Below are 16,515 nucleotides of genomic sequence, written 5' to 3'. Positions count from 1 at the left end.
ACTTCCACCGCAGGCACGAAAAGAGTAACACAAACAAATCGTAAGTAGATGAATAATAGATTAAATATTCGCGGAATACCGAAAAAGAATGGAATGCCTACCTACAGAAGAAACGTAGGGCTAGGTCAGAAACGTTAACCAGCGAAATGTATTTCAAAATAACTTGGGGTATGAAATCGCCGTCAAAGCTACAAAAGGCATTTCACGGATTTCAGCTCAAAGCCGCCGCTCTTTCGCAACAACAAACAGGTATCTCGTTTTTTGAATTTTCCACTTTTTTTTTCCTCGCGCTAATCTATTATTCTGTCTAAATCGTTTCTTAAACAATACGTTTTCTGCATTTTGAAATATTAATCAACGCAGCAATAAACAGCAGGTACCTTTAAACGAAGCGTGAAAATATAAACTCGGTTAGAGGGGCAGAAATAAAGGAGAGAAAAAACGTTAAGTCAACAAAGTGAACACGTATAAATACATAATGAAGGGAAAGTGAAATAGAAGATACTTTAACTTGATAAAGTGAAAAGTGGTAACTCTTCACAAGTTTTCGAGTGAAAAGATTTTCTCAGTGACAGGATATAAGATGACTGTCTGAAAGCCTGTGCCCGTACTTCTAATATCATATCAGCAACGATTACTTTGAAGATGAAGACGAGGTCGAACAGTAGGGCGCATAGGGAAGCGCTAATATCACTTACCCCCGTTCATTTCAAGTTCTCCGTCAATAAGAGACTTTTTGTTCGACGAAGGATTGTCGCAAGCAACTGAGCGGAATAAGTCTTTCGGATATTTAGTCTTTTATAGCGATATGACGCCTTGTGTACTCGTTCCCCTCCGTCAATCTTTCAAAGTCGAAAGAGCAATTTTGAAGGATTTTTACATGTACGAAATATTACATTTGGCTTAACTTTTTTTTCTCCCTCAGTGATTAATTCCCAAAAATATTTTTCACCAGGCTACGTTTGATATACTCAAATAGGTACATAATATACCTATATCCAGTCGACGAGTAATATCTACATACGTAGGTACTTACTTATCGATTATTCTTTTATTAACGGTTGATTGCTCATTGCTCAGTGCTCAACCCCTACCATAATCACATATTTACAAAGGTTTTTAAAAAAATGAATAGAAAAAAAATAATATTTTTGATTCCATTACATGTCTTCCAACAACCAATTACGCTAACTCGATAACACGAATCCTATAATAATCCAAACTTACAAGCGAATACATCAATTTTGCACAAATAATCGAAAAAAAAAACACTGCGACAAATCGAGATACTCGTACCTTGAGAGTCTGACTGAACGAGATGATCGAAATAAGAAAAAAGAAGAAAAAAAAACAAAGTGAAAAAAGTCTTTCAAAAAAGATAAAAAATTTACACGTTTGTGAAATTTTGCGGTTTGCGGATATACAAATTGGTTTCGTTTTGAGGGAAAAACGTTTTATCCAAAAAACTCGCGGGTAAAAAAAACTATTATTTTCTGCTTAGAGAGAAATCTCGCTTTAATGAGCGTCTGTTGAATTGATACAGAGTGTCTATAGCTTTTATGCCTTGTATCGGAAATAGCTACGCTAGAGCATCATTATCTTCGTATCATTTGCATCTTTTGTTTTCAAAAGAGGAAGTCTTCCATCAATCCTTCTCTTTTACAAATTTAGAATCCGTTTCGTTTTATTTTGAATAAGAATTACCTTATATGCAAAGAGCTATCTTGCGATAAATCAAAAAAACTAGGGTTGACTAACGTTCATCTCGATAGCTTAGGTAGGTATATGCAAATTTCTCGATAATGATTTTCCATAGACACAATGCTTAAGCATCTACCCTTCTATTTTACTGGCCTATACAAGGTGAAAGGTATCGTTTAATTTCATTAAAATGATTTCATTTAACATTGAAAATATCACAATTAATTTCAGGTACCTACTTTGATTTAAATTTTTCCAGATACCACAGCTCTCATTTCATATCTCACCACTGTTAACTCAACAACTTCGGTAATTCATTCGATTTACAATAACCAAAGAAATACAGAATAAACGACATACATAATATCGAACTAGACAGATACCTAGACCTACCTAATAGATAGTATGTTTCATTTCATCGCAAATATGAAACAAGAATCATTACCGAGAGTGATATCGTCTATAATAGTTTTCGTTTGCTTAATTCATACGAATAAACTAAACTATTCTTGTCATAAAAATTACGTTCCCAATTTATTATTAATTTCTTACGCCTTGAGCGATATATTTTACCAAGTAAGTGCCACAGTACTCATGGAAAATGATACCGAGAGTATTTACTTGATAACATTTTGCTTATATTCTTATTTAGTTAATTTAAGTTCGTTGTTTTCAATGACATTTGAAATTCATACATTTTTGAAAAACACGTACAGAAAAAATCATTCACTTGGGGAGACCACTAAAAAAAAATTTGCGTACTTTATTATCACATGGATAATATTCCCAATTTTGATATTGTCAGTGCCCTTAGCTTCTACAACGATAATGTTTTATGTGTATGAAATAGCAGGTCCCATTAATTTCGATGCAGATATTCATCTTTTACTACCATTATTTTTTTCATTAATCATTATAAGATCAATGATGTTAGTCATTAATTGTTTATCAATGTGTTACATAGTGTTAATTAGAAGAGTTAGTTGTTCAAAATATGAAGAAATCGCATCACTTATAACTTTTACAGTTGGTATCACATTTATAAATATTTTTTATGCATTAATAAACTTATGCCTTCTGTCCTTCAATGGAAGTTCAATTGATCAATCGCAGACTACATACGTACTTTATCTATCTCACTTTGAAGCAATATTTGTGTTGTTTAGCTACCGATATCGTGAAAAATTGAAATAAGAAATATGTAAACGTTGAATTTATGGAAACAAATAAATAAAAAAATAAACTTGACGTGGACATTGCATAAAAATAAATAAATTTGACACCTCATAACTTTTTGTTACTGTTATTCTTATTATCATACCATTAATTTCTATACATCTATTTTTTTCCAAATGAACAATGAAGATTGAAAAATCTTTCCTTTAATACTCACTTATTTAATATTCTTATCTATAATTAAAATTTAAAAAAAAACAACACAGCTTAGGTATAAATCTTTGCTCGGTTGTTGAAATTAAAAAGGACAAAAAAAACTTGTGTTTTCAAATAAAAAACGAATGTAACAACCCCAAAATAGGGTTACATTAGTAACAACAATGAAACAAGCACACAAAAAATATCGCGAGAGCATTCCTCAGGGAAAACCATCACATAAAACCTATCTTTTATTTGCCAAAAAAAAACCTCGAACAGAAGAAATGGCTCAATTTTTATCAAGGCGAGTGTAAAAATGTGAACATTTTAAAATCTGCATTATTTCAAAATAACGAATTTTATTTACAACTTACGATAAAATAAAATTTGCTGATTTATTAAAAGGTGCAGTAAAAATACAAAACCGCAGTTATCTCCTTTGCTCTGACAATCTATAGGTAATACATAGATAACATTAAATGCCACAGTAATAATGTAGTTTATAGATGTAACCTATCCAGCATTATTTGAAGCATTTACTCGTACCTATTATTTCCCTCTCAAAAAAAATCATACGTTCTTATTTAGAAAATATTATTCTGGTCTCTGGCCTAATGAATAGATAGGTATTAGGTAATCATTCTTTGATACATATGTATAGGTATAGGTGCTTATGTTGTATGTACCATACCAGGAATTCGATAATAAAATGAAAAATCTGCAAAAGTTGATCATTTTAATCAAGCTTTACCTCGAACAACCATCTCGTTATACGTTCTGTCACCTATTATACAAATATTTTATAGCCAATTAAATTATTGTTCCTCCTTTAAAAATTAAGTAAATGATTAAATACTGCCGCAGGCATTATTTTATGTAAGTATACTTTATAAATAGAAAACTGAATAAATTTCATTATGATAAATTGCCGGCGACTAAAATAATTCAAAAGAGTTATACAGTGAACCCCACAATTTTTTTGATTTTTTCCCCTCATATTATTTGAGCACTATAATAAGAATTTAAGCTTCAAGATCGCTACGATATTTGTTCACATTTTAATAGACTTTCAATTTTTTCAGAAGTGAGTAAGTATACGAAATGAGTCATCACACGTCTATTTATTTGATGCGACAACTTTATTTTATGCGTCATTATAGGTACCTTACCTACCTATAGATGATACCCTTATATGTACTTACTCTGGAATACAATACACTGTTTAATATGCCTATAAATAGACATTTCTTGGCCATTGCTATTTATTACCCTATTCGCAATATTTACGAGTACCTATATTAACCCAATACCCGACCCAACAAAAAAAATTAATACGCGCCTAAATAATTAGCCAATAGAAAAAAGAAAAAAGAGCATCAAAATTGCAACTTTGGATAACGTACCTATACGGAATGAAAACGCCGGCCTGAAATAAAGCGCGGGAAAATAACCTCGCGCGTCAGTAAACTAATAAGTTAGAGTGGATGAACGTTTTTAGGATCTGTCTTAAGGGACTACTACAACTGTGACGGAACGACTACAGCTGAAACCTTTTTTTTTTTTTTTTTTGCATAAGCAAGAAAATAAATTCATATGGGAATAAAGTAAAATCGTATCGGTTTTCTTACTTCGCCAAAACAACCGAAGTCTACGAATAAAGCGTGAAATTCCTCTACTTCTCAAACTTTCACTATTCCAGAGGAAGTACCTACTCATCGGCATGGATCAAAATCATTCGGATTAATCGCTTCGTGAGTTTTTTTTATATTTTACCACTTCAATAAATTAATTTCAACAGTCGCCTTTAAAAGATTAATAAACTGGTGGAAAGAAGAGTAGATATAGAATCAATTCCATTCAAAATTTTCTGAATAAAATCAATTTAATCTACTCGAATCAGCATATTTTACTTCTTGTATAGATTAAATCATCACTTTTCATCACTTAGATGTACTTACTTACAAAATATGTTCGTGACATGAAATTTATGTTCAAACTTATTCCTTTTCATTACTTTTTATCAGTTTGAATTCAATATCGCGAGATTACGCAAAAAAAAAAATCGCGGTTAAATCCACAGTTTAAGAACTTGCCGCAGCCTACGATAACAAAGGTTTCTTTTATATGTATGAAAAACGTTTTAGACGAATGTAACGACGAAAACGTACAAAGATTATGTCGATGACTGGTACTTCTTTACAAGCTACAATCCCTTTCGAACTTTTTTTCCCTCCACATCTCACAATAAATCACTTTAAAATCGTCCTCTCGCCGGCGAATTTATTCACTTCAATCTTCATCACTTCGAATGCAATGCATTAAATTGATTTTATATGGTACCTATTTTAGTCGATATTAAATTAATAGCTTTCCAACAATGATAGATGGTTCGATTTGCAAACAATTTATATTCTCTAGAAGAAAGATGATTTACTATCTTGCCATCTAAACGACTTACAACAAACAAGAAACAAAAACTGACGTTTTTTCGTGTTTGCAAGCGTACAATAAAAATGTTTAGTTACAGCGACGATAAATTGTTTTGTTTCTTATTTCCGATTTTGAAAAAAAAAAATGAAAATTTTGAAATTTTAGTATGTACCTACGTTGAAAGACCGCGCAGTGAAAATTTCAGAGATGAAATTCACCCCTCTCTTCCTGCCACAATCAGTTGACTAACAAGGAAAACTCTTGGCCACTCAGTCACCGATTGTGCTCGTTTTCTTCCAGTGTATCAAAACCCGTAGCATAAGCTTTCCGAAAAAATGTTAGTTGGCCAAATGTAAAGTTCAAAGTTGAGGGTCTTACGCGGCCCGGTTTCGAATTTTTCTACTTGGCCCAAAAACTGCACACTTAAATTGATGAAAAAATCGAATAATCAGTAATTATCTCGGAAACCTTCGTTTCTTGTTATATTCAGGAGGGCCAATTCTGACGATTAGAAGTGAGGAGGATAGTAGGTATGTTTATAGGGTCCAATTGAAAAAAAAATAAACATATACTTAAAATGTCAAACTTTCTCGCTCTTATCAAAATGTAGCCTTGAAAAGACGATGGCAGTGAGAATACTGAGGTACCAAAAGGTTCCTCTAAAAATTATCAAAAAATTAATGTACATACCTAAAACATAAATTTTGAAAATTTAATCAAAATGATGGCTAAAAAATTGTTGCCGGCGTATTTTAACTCATTGAAAGTCAAGCAGGTTTTTTTTACAGATTATTTAATGAAATTTTCAGTCCAACTTGGACAATTTCACAAGAAAAAAGTCTTGAAAGTAGGGAAGACAACACTCTAAGCAACTTTACACAATTCATCCTCCATTTCTTCATTTCCAAAATTTTTCAGACTCACTCCTTATTACGACATAATCATGTTGAGCATTTTTTCACTCTTGGATACTTCAGCATGCTCCGAAAAAATGGTTTATTCCAATTATATTTTACTCATGATGTAAATCTCACTATTTTAGAATAATTCCACAGCATGCGTTAGTATAGGTCTTTATACTGGATATAGTTACAAGACAGCGACTTTATTTTTTGCGACATTGCAAATTTAATATCCGGTTGATGATCGAGAGAATAAATGTAGGTATAAATTACCATCGGATCTCAGAAGTATATCTTGATTATTAAAACTATACCCAACAGGTAATTAAACTCATAAAGAAAGCGAGTAATATTTAATTAGTAGCAAGTAAGTGCAGCTAGGTACCTACACGTACACGTGCATGTATTTTGCTAGCTTAAAATTTTCAAATAGTCCGAGAACACGAAACTATTTTGAAATAATTACAACATAGAAAAAAAACTATAGAATTCGAGATAAGTTGGGTTCTTCATAGATGATAATTTCGTTTTTGCGATTCATTGACGAGAGCATGTTTATAAACGATTAGCGAACATTTCACTACAAGTTAAATTAACTTTCGATATAACTAAGTAATATTAAACATGCACGGACGAACATTAATTGGAATTTTGGAACATCCGCAAAGCACGCATTTTACCATTTGTAATTTTAAAGGGTGTAACTACCATTAATTTCTTAGCATTCAATTAATTTTCGCCGATTTTCACATGTTGAAAATTGAATACTTACTTTATAATACGCGATACCTAAGGTACCTAGACCTACATACATACTGATAAGAATTTTTTTCCAAACGACAGCAGCGCTATTGAAGAACATATGTATCTACTATATCTATGTACCCATTTGAATTTGAGGCTTGAGCATAAACATTTGTTCCGTGTGTGGTTATATGTATATTCATTTTTAAAAAATCATCTCAAAATTTTAAACCACAGTTACAGTAGGTGAATCAGATCGAATGTTCAGCTACCTAATCCTTTTTATACACATTTTTGGCGAAAAATTGAGCAGATAAATCTAATTTAATTATTAGTCTAGACTGGAATATTTAATTTTACACCTTTAACATCTATCTTTTTCTTTTTACCAAGCCTGAATATAATCGGTATGAAGGCATGAAAACTTTATAAAACTTTTACTAACCGCCGAATCGTAACCAAAAAAAAAACTGTAACAGTTGTTGTCTTACGTTGCTATGTCTGCTGTTCTAACTCATTAGCAACTTTTAATGAATGTCATTATTGAAAGAAGATAGAGATTACAAATTTTAACGGATAAATGCTGGAAACCGAGCAAGACAGACAAATGAACTGGCGGAAGAGTAAACTATTAATTGAGGCATTATTGTTAAAGTGCTGACACTCATACCCGCATTTGAAATTGCTTCATTTAAACTTTCATAATTTAATTGTTCCCCCCCCCCTCAAACACTTTTTCATTTGCTATTGCTTGTCTTCTGTCCACCAATACTTTCTATCTTTTTCGTCAAGAAACAAACAACTTCATTTCTTAAGACTCGTTGCATAACGCAGATTAGATTTTTCATAAGAATCAATTATAATTATAAAAGATTATTAATTTCTGTTGTCATTATTTTTAGTTTATTTAATTATTATTAAAATTAAAAAATAGCAAATGTTTCGATGTTTCTCAGTGATAATTATTATTCGATTCGAGTACGATGTTTCTTCAAAAAAATATTGTCAAAACTTATGTCGAGTATTTTTTTTACAACTTTTTTGCGTAATTTTTCCAACCGAGGGAACTTGCATAAAAATACCGAGCTACTACATATAAAAGACAAAACTAATTATTTTCCGTCACGTTGTTATCATTTTCCGGATACTTACAGAGTAATTTTCTTTCTTATTATTTAAACAATTATTTCACTTGAAAATCATCATTCAAATTCTCATCTTTGACAACTTTTCTAAAGTTATTTTTGAGCAAAAAAAAAATAATCAAAACTTCTCATGTAGGTACTTATAGGTTCCTACTGTCAAGATTTCAAACTATAGGTACATTGTACATATATCTTTATTTATCAAGCAAGTATGCAAAAAAAAACGCGAAAAGAGAATGCTGGAAAAAAATTCCGAATTTACAGACCATTGCTGTAAACACATAACACAGTTAACTATTTCAATGTGGGTTCTTATGTTTAGAAGAACGCTCTAAGTTGGAACTTAAAATAAATACCGAAAGTTTATGAAGTTGCTAAGTTCAACAAAGATCGAACACAGATAAGAATTAAATGTTTTCTGGCGATAAACGACCCCATTTCAAACTGCAAAAAAGTAACATAAAACAATTAAAATTCGTTGTTTTCGCAAAATTGTTTATATAAAACCGAAGAGATCTATTTTATTTATTTTAGACGAAGATAGCGTATTCAATTATTCTGCAACTTTAATATATTATTCTTAATCGATTAAAAATAGCGAACTCGAAGAAAAAAATAACGATTAGTGTAATAAAATTAATGATTTTACACAAGTGTTTACGAGTTACCTACTGATTATAATTGCAACACACCTAATTTCTTACAAAGATATAATGACGGATTTCCGATCCTGCAAAGCAAGAAGGATTAAAAACTTCTTCAACTATTCTCTCCCTTACAACGACGTCAAGTGGCATTAATAGTTGCATGAGTTAGCCGAAATTGATTGATGATTTTGTGGTATCAATTGAGTCTGCTCATCGATCGACATCAATTTTTGCAGCCAATCGCTCGACTCTCCTACCAAGATATCTAATACTTGTTTATAGCAATATTTGGTTTGATTGCGCAATTTTCACTATTTTGCAGCAGGATATTTAAGCTTTCCCAGGCATAGATACCTATACGAAATGAAATTTTCAATTCGCATAGTTGCTGTAAAAGAAAGGATTCAGATTTAAATCACCGCAACTCGTTTTCTGGGATCGGTGGAGAGGGATTTACCGGTACCTACCTATTACAAGCATTTTTAGGCCATGTTTCTTATTTTTTTTTAATTTTTAACGAAAGTGTAGGTATCTCGAAGATGGAACAATGGATGGGTGGTCAAGATGGACTTTATTTTTCACCAAAACTTTTGATGTAATTTCACAATTTCACCATCCCCCTCCTCATTTTCATATAGGTAGGTAAGTAATAGGTATTGAAAAAAAAAACAATTATTATGATATGACGATCAGCCGGCCTGCAGTCAAGATGCCTTGTGTCAATCAAAAACGTCGATTTTCAATTTTTTTTAAAAATATTTCGAACAAAATTAATTTAATGAGTAATGACAAATTATTTAATTCTTCGAAAGTCCTGCCAAAAGTTGAAACAAACAAATAATTACCTCAACTTGATAAACCCAAAAACTGTTATCTAATTCTCATCGCAAACATGAAGAAGCAGGTAGGTACCTACTACCTACCTACATATATAAAAAAGGAGGAAAACATTGGCATGGCGAAAAAATTTAGGAACCATTTATTCTCTTCCCACAAATATACGTATATTCGTCGCAGTTTTCTTTTCTTTTCTTTTTTTGGGGGGATTTTTTTTGAATATAGTATATTTCTTAGCAACTGATGATAGCTCAATGATAGCTTCGTTTTGTTCATTATAGCGGTACAGAAGAGAGCGAAATGAAAAGAAATAAAGAATAGTACAGCGGTTGATTGAGTTGGGGGCGTTCTATGTAATGGTGTAAACAATGATTGATGGGGGAGGTTTAGCATTTCTTAAAATCGGGTTGACTTCCTTCTATAAATTTATTTGTGTATGGTTCGCCGAATGCTGGCCGCTGAGTCAGCTGCTTTCATTTCAAATTATTCATACTAGAGTAACTTGTATACTACCCTAGAATAGAAGATATTTTTTGTAACAATATTTTTTTACACATGAGAAATATCTGATTGAAATTTTCTCTCCATTATTGTTGGTATATCAGACTTATTACTACGAATAAAGGAGCTTGTTTATGAATTTCCAGGCCAACTTTTTTTTCAGTCTACTTGCTGCAGTATAAAAAGAAATGATAAAAGTTACGAGTATGTATGTGTAATTGTGTATACTGTATGTCTGTGTACACATATCTGAGCAAAATTTGTTGTAATCATCTGGTACAAATCTACATTTACTAAATAGTGGGTAAAAAACAACTCTTACATATGTACCTGGTAACTAAATATCTTACCTATCGAATAATAATCTTACTAAAGCAGGTATACCTACATAATACGCATTCATATCTGCATTATATACTCAGGATTAATATCAATAATACAAGTAATACACTCGTGCCATTTTTTTCATCACACTACAAATACATGGACAATATTTCAAGCTCATAAAAAATTTCTCTACAGATGTCATCTGCTTGGGAAGACGATGAAATGCAATATTATTTTTTGAACGACGAGCACCATATAACAAATTCATTCCCTCGTATCTACAAAATATGCAAAAATTCTTTCGTATCTTTCATTCATTTGAAAAATTCAACGACTAAGAAATTGAAATAAAATGAAACGACGATGTCGTCCAAGTTCAAAAACTTACGAGAATTTATTCATCAAAATGCGCAAAGTTGAAAAATTCTTTCAACTTGAAAAAATTATCAAAAATTTGAAACAATTCTTTCGAACGAATAACGCCTTTATGCACACGACTCTCAACGCTGCAAATAGTCCTTCGTATCGTTTACTTTTTTCAGTCCTTCACGAAATAAGCATTAAAATCAGAAACCTTGCGACATTTACGGCAGAAAGTTATAATTTAAAAGTAAGCACTCCAATAGTATAGCACTTTGTCGTTGTCAGAGATAGAATAGAAAAAATAACATCTTCTACATACAGTATATCATAGAAATGTTCCAAATGGTCCTCCAATTTTGTAAATGAAGTTAAACACCATAATACGCGGTGTCCATTCGTTTACAGTGTCATGAACAGATTTCTGAATCGTGTAAAAGTAACGTTTTCAAAAGTAGGTACTTCTTTTTATCGATAGTCTGAATGAGCAGTAGCCCAGTGGGTACCTACCAAAACTAAATGTTTTTAAACCAACAAGATACGTATGTAGATACTTGTTTTTTTTTTTTTTACATGGGCAGGGATACTTTGTAGGTAAATAATAATTCGTAGATTTACCGGGGTGCATTTCTTCAGAAAGTAAAGAGTAGGTGGGTAAGTACATAAGTATAGGTACCTATTCCCTATTTTTACGCAAAAATCCCGTATACAGAGAGTAAAACACTTAACACGAATGAAAAAAAAAAGATCTCTTTATTCGATATTGATATCACGCGTGCAAAAAAAAAAAAAAAAAAAAAAAGGAAAAACATATTCCAATATTTATAGGTGTCTATCTACTATTCACTGGTATTAGATTTAGCAAACGTGCAGCATCAAAAAACCCAGATTTTTCTCGAAATAGTAAATTAGACATGGCGTATGTTTGTATTATTACATCGTAAAAATATTTTGTTAGTTTGAAAAACGAACCAACTTTTCATCTTAATATCTCTCCAGAGTGCATTAAAACTCGTACGAAACATTTCGAAAATTCATCATTGAAACTTAAGAATCAGAATATTCTAATTTACGACTGCTATAAAGCTTTTACGATTGTCAGTGGTTATTTTTCTTATCTATATTTTTTGCGCATTTCGCCGATAAATTTCCCAAAATCTGAATGAATACGGTAGCCGGAATACGATTTCATTCCATTCTCTCGGACTCAGGCAATTACCTTAAAACAGTTTCACTAAAAGTTCTGTTAGGTACGCTTAATTAAGAACTTGAGCGGGTGCCAAATACTGGAAATTTTCCGGTTTTACATACGTTTTTGTGTTAAGTGGGCTTTGAATGTTTACACTTCAGTTCTTCAAGTCTCACTGTGAGAAAAACGCCACGTTTCAATTTGAAAAACCTAGTTTATCAGCAAAATGTGAAGTACATACGTAGGTAGGTAGGTACCTATAATTGAGCCAACGAATAAGTTTTCATTGATGTTCATTCGTAATTTTTATTAAAAAATGTTTGCGTAGGTAAGTAATATAACCAGGGCTCGGATTTTTATGCTGGAGCATATTTTTTGTATGCATAGAGAATAGGGAATTTTTCAATTATCTCCACGATTCATGAAATTTCAAGTAAAATGAGCCTAATTTGTTAGAGCATATTTTGGCATATTTCACCATAAAAGCATATTTTGGCATTTTTTAGGGAATATTTTGCGTTTTTAGAGCATATACGTTTTTAGCGGTTTTTTAGGGAATATTTTGCTCAATTTCAAATTTTTGCATCAAATTAGCAATTGGCTATATTTTTCATTTTGTCTCCAAAAAATTTGTGAAACTGGCAATTGCTCTCTTGTACCTACCAATTTTTTTTTGTTCATTTTATTTGTTTTTTATTCCTTTAATAATGGAAGTAGAATTACCTTTTCGTAATTTTAAAACGCTCTTTTTTCCATTTTTGTTCCTGAATTCTTGGTATTACACAACAATATTAGTAAAATCGTGTAGGAATTGATTTTTCCTGTAAAACAATACCCATATCGTTAGGGAATATTTTTACTTTTTAGAGCATATTTTGGCATTTTTTAGGGAATATTTAAGCGCATATTTTGGATTTTTTAGGGAAAGAATATCTGAGCCCTGAATATATCTAACAAATACAAGGAGCACAGAAATATCGAGTATCTCAACTCAAAGAAAGTTTTTTTGTTAAAAATATAGGCTGGCAACATGAAGTAGGTGATATAATTGATGCAATGTTATCGCCCCAATCCAAGAACCAATCATGTGCATCATTATTGTTAGGTATTCACTGTGATCAACCAAAATATTTAACACAAAACTTTTTTGGGGGTACTCGATATTTCAATGCACACGGATTTTGGCAGATTTAGAATCCAAGAGAATCTGCTAGGGTACCTTTTGGTATAGGTTTTGAAAATGGATTTTGGATTTTACTTAGAAAATACCGTCCTAAACAACATAGCACCATCGCTGGGCGGTGTGCTAACCTCAGGAAGAGAAGGATAACCCCGAATTTCAGTTTTTCAGGGGTTTCTCCATAAATATGGGAATACGGCCTCCACATAAAAAAATGGTTAAGTATATTAAAAATTATTCGACATACAATTTTTAATAAAAAATGTTCCACGCAAAATTTTCATAGAACGCTCCCTTGATCCCAAAACTACACTCAAAGTTCAGCGAATCACAGTGAAATTTTGGTTTTTCATCGAATTTCGTTTATTGCTATGTTATAACCAATGTGATCGGATATTTAAAAAAAAAAAAAAACTTTGCACCTTTGGGGGAGAAGGGAACCTAGCAGCAATAAAATATCGCGGTAGTATGCACACTTTTAGTGCTACTTAAAAAAAAAAAAATATGATGTACAATAGACGATTTCAATGAAACGTCACAGTGACGTCACTTGACGGACAGCTGTGCTGTGATTGGTCGGTTTCATTATCAACAAACAAATTTGGCCCTCGATTAGCATTACGTTAAATGGGGAATTTGAAATCTATAAAGAAATGAGGAAAACGCTTGTTAAATTCGGATTCTGCGTTGAAAAAGACCCTAATATCATACAACCTTTCTCATAATTTCTTTATAGATTTTAAATTCCCCATTTAACGTAATGTTAATCGAGGGCCAAAAACGTAGTCAAAACCGCTTTCGAACAATTGTCGCTACACCATTAGCCAATCACGTTGCAGCTGTCCGTCAAGTGACGTCATTGTGACGTTTCATTGAAATCGTCTATATCGAAATACTAAGTTCGCTGTATGCTGTATACACTCCTAGGGAGTAGGGGGCTGAAACCTGAAATAATCACCTAACCCCTTTTAATGAGGCGACAAATGCGCTTATTCAACGTATATCTTTATCTTACTGTAGGTAGTAGGTATGTATCACGAAATTATGCAATATCGTTATTTTATTTTTTATGCTAATTTTGCTCAGTAAGCATTATTTATAACGCGCGAAAACATGAATAACATTAAATTGTGTTTATGTAATATGAAGATGTTAAGATTTCAGATTTCGCGAGACGCAAAAATTTTAACGAAATGAAGCCGTTTTTTTCGGGTACATTAACAGAGTTTTTAGTGTTCATTTGAAAGAACGCACACAAAGAGAGCAAAAGTTGCGGTAGTTTTTATCGTAAAAATAAAAAATGCTCTTTAACTTGATAGTTTAGTGCGGTTGTTAGGTGATGTTCATTTGGCTTAAACCCAAACGTCCGTTTATAGTTTGGGTCACTTTGTTTCTACTTCATGAATGGTATATCTCTTCTCTTTCATTCTAGCAGTGATAGAGAGAACTTAATTTCAAGAACCCTTTAATAGCTTTCGATGGGGAGATTACTTTTTACAATCCCCGCAAGCGGTGCCTTCTCGACCTAACTTTCGACTTTTTTCCCCTTCAGTTTTTGATTTTTCACTGTACCGCTGTTTTTCTTTACTCGAATATTAAACCATTATTATTTTTCGTCGGTACTTGATAATGTTGTAATTCGATTGGGACTTGGAGAATCGCAACATATATTTTTTTGCTCGAGGTGTTGCTTGATGAGTGATGATTCAGCGGAATTCTTGGGGAATTCTGTATCTACCTTCCAGTTCTACGTTTCGTCATATTGCATTGGATTCCATTTCTTCGGAGTTTGAATTTTACTTACTCGTAAAAATGAGTTGGTAAAATACTCTCTTATATTTTTTACCCATCTATACGTTTTTCGAATGCCGACGACGTAGGAACCATGAACTCAAAGTTATCGTCGATTTAATATGATATACTTACTATAGCATTTTTTTTTTTGCAAAAGAATGTTTGATGTTTTTATTAGAGAAAAAAATATTCGTTTCGAGTTAAAATCCTTAAGACACATTATTTTCGATGAAGTTTTGCATCTCAAGTAAGGCCACGAATGAGCTCCTCCTCCTTCGAACATTTTTTTGCGAAAACATGTAAAAAAAATTAACAAAGGCGTTTCAAATTGTTTCCGCAGGTAAAACATTCAAATTATGTTGAAAAGGAACAAGGAAAACACCCCGTCATAGTTGTATTAGCATCAGCTATACCTCGGCTTTGTGAAAGGTATTACAACGCATTCTTAGAGGTGCGAATTATTTGCAAAAGAACAGGAATTGGAGACCTGTCAGCAAATTTTAGTGACTTCGGAATTAATTTTACAAGGAAATGACTCTGATCTGAATATACTTACGTAGAAATGCTGGCATAAGCACAAGTCGTTTAATCAATGGGCTAAAAATCTAGGTAAGTATTGTGGCAAATTGAAAGCATTATTCTGTAGTCATTCCTCATTTTGAAAAACGAATTCAGCCATCAGGATCACTTACCAAGTTAGTGGTTAGTTACCATTAATCGATTTCAAAATCCTCAATAAATCATTCCCACAGATGAATCGCATATTTATACAAGTATTAAAATTATTGAGTGTTTATTACTCACCTAAGTATTTCAAGATTATGCTGAAGATTTTTCAAGTAAATAGATGCGTTCAAACGATGGATTTCAAGTCCACAGTTCCACACGATCACGATTCACGAATACGCACAATGCACAATAACCGAAAAAGAACACTCATCACAGCCGATCCCTGAATAACTGAAGATAACTGATATTCGAGGAGCGCGCATGGAGTTTTAATCATAATCAAGTTTTTCATGGCATTTCAACACCCTATGTAATAGATGTACTTGAACTATTGATTAATGATCTATAATTAATTACGCATAGCCACACAAATAATTAAAAACGTGCGAATCCTGAATTGCAATGATTGATTGATAACAAATTGATAAGGGAAGAGTGGACAAGACACAAGAGAACAAGAGTAGGCAACAAGTATACATATGTGTAGACCAAAATATTATTCATCTCCAATTAGCCAATCGAAGAATAGCATTGCACCCGCGTGTTTTTGAAAAACAACAGTTTTGTTGTACTTTTACATGACAATGATATGAATGATATAAGAGCTTTCGACAATTTCGACCCGTGTTGCGGGGGGGAGGAGATTGATGTAAGT

At 32.3% G+C, this 16,515-nt stretch overlaps 1 protein-coding gene across 1 annotated transcript in view; it reads right to left on the bottom strand.

Annotated features, from left to right (window-relative positions):
• CARPA (Carbonic anhydrase-related protein A) overlaps positions 1–16,283 on the bottom strand; it is a 71,117-nt gene extending 54,834 nt beyond the window's left edge. Inside the window, exon 1 of the mRNA XM_065345016.1 lies at positions 15,936–16,283. The gene's annotated coding sequence lies outside the window, so the exon portion shown is untranslated. The remainder of the gene's footprint in view (positions 1–15,935) is intronic.
• Between the last annotated feature and the right edge of the window lie 232 nt (positions 16,284–16,515).

This window comes from Planococcus citri, chromosome 1, assembly GCF_950023065.1.
Source record: "Planococcus citri chromosome 1, ihPlaCitr1.1, whole genome shotgun sequence".
Classification (NCBI taxonomy): domain Eukaryota; kingdom Metazoa; phylum Arthropoda; class Insecta; order Hemiptera; family Pseudococcidae; genus Planococcus; species Planococcus citri.
The sequence above is the reverse complement of the archived record's forward strand: the minus strand, read 5'-3'. Positions and strand labels throughout refer to the sequence as shown.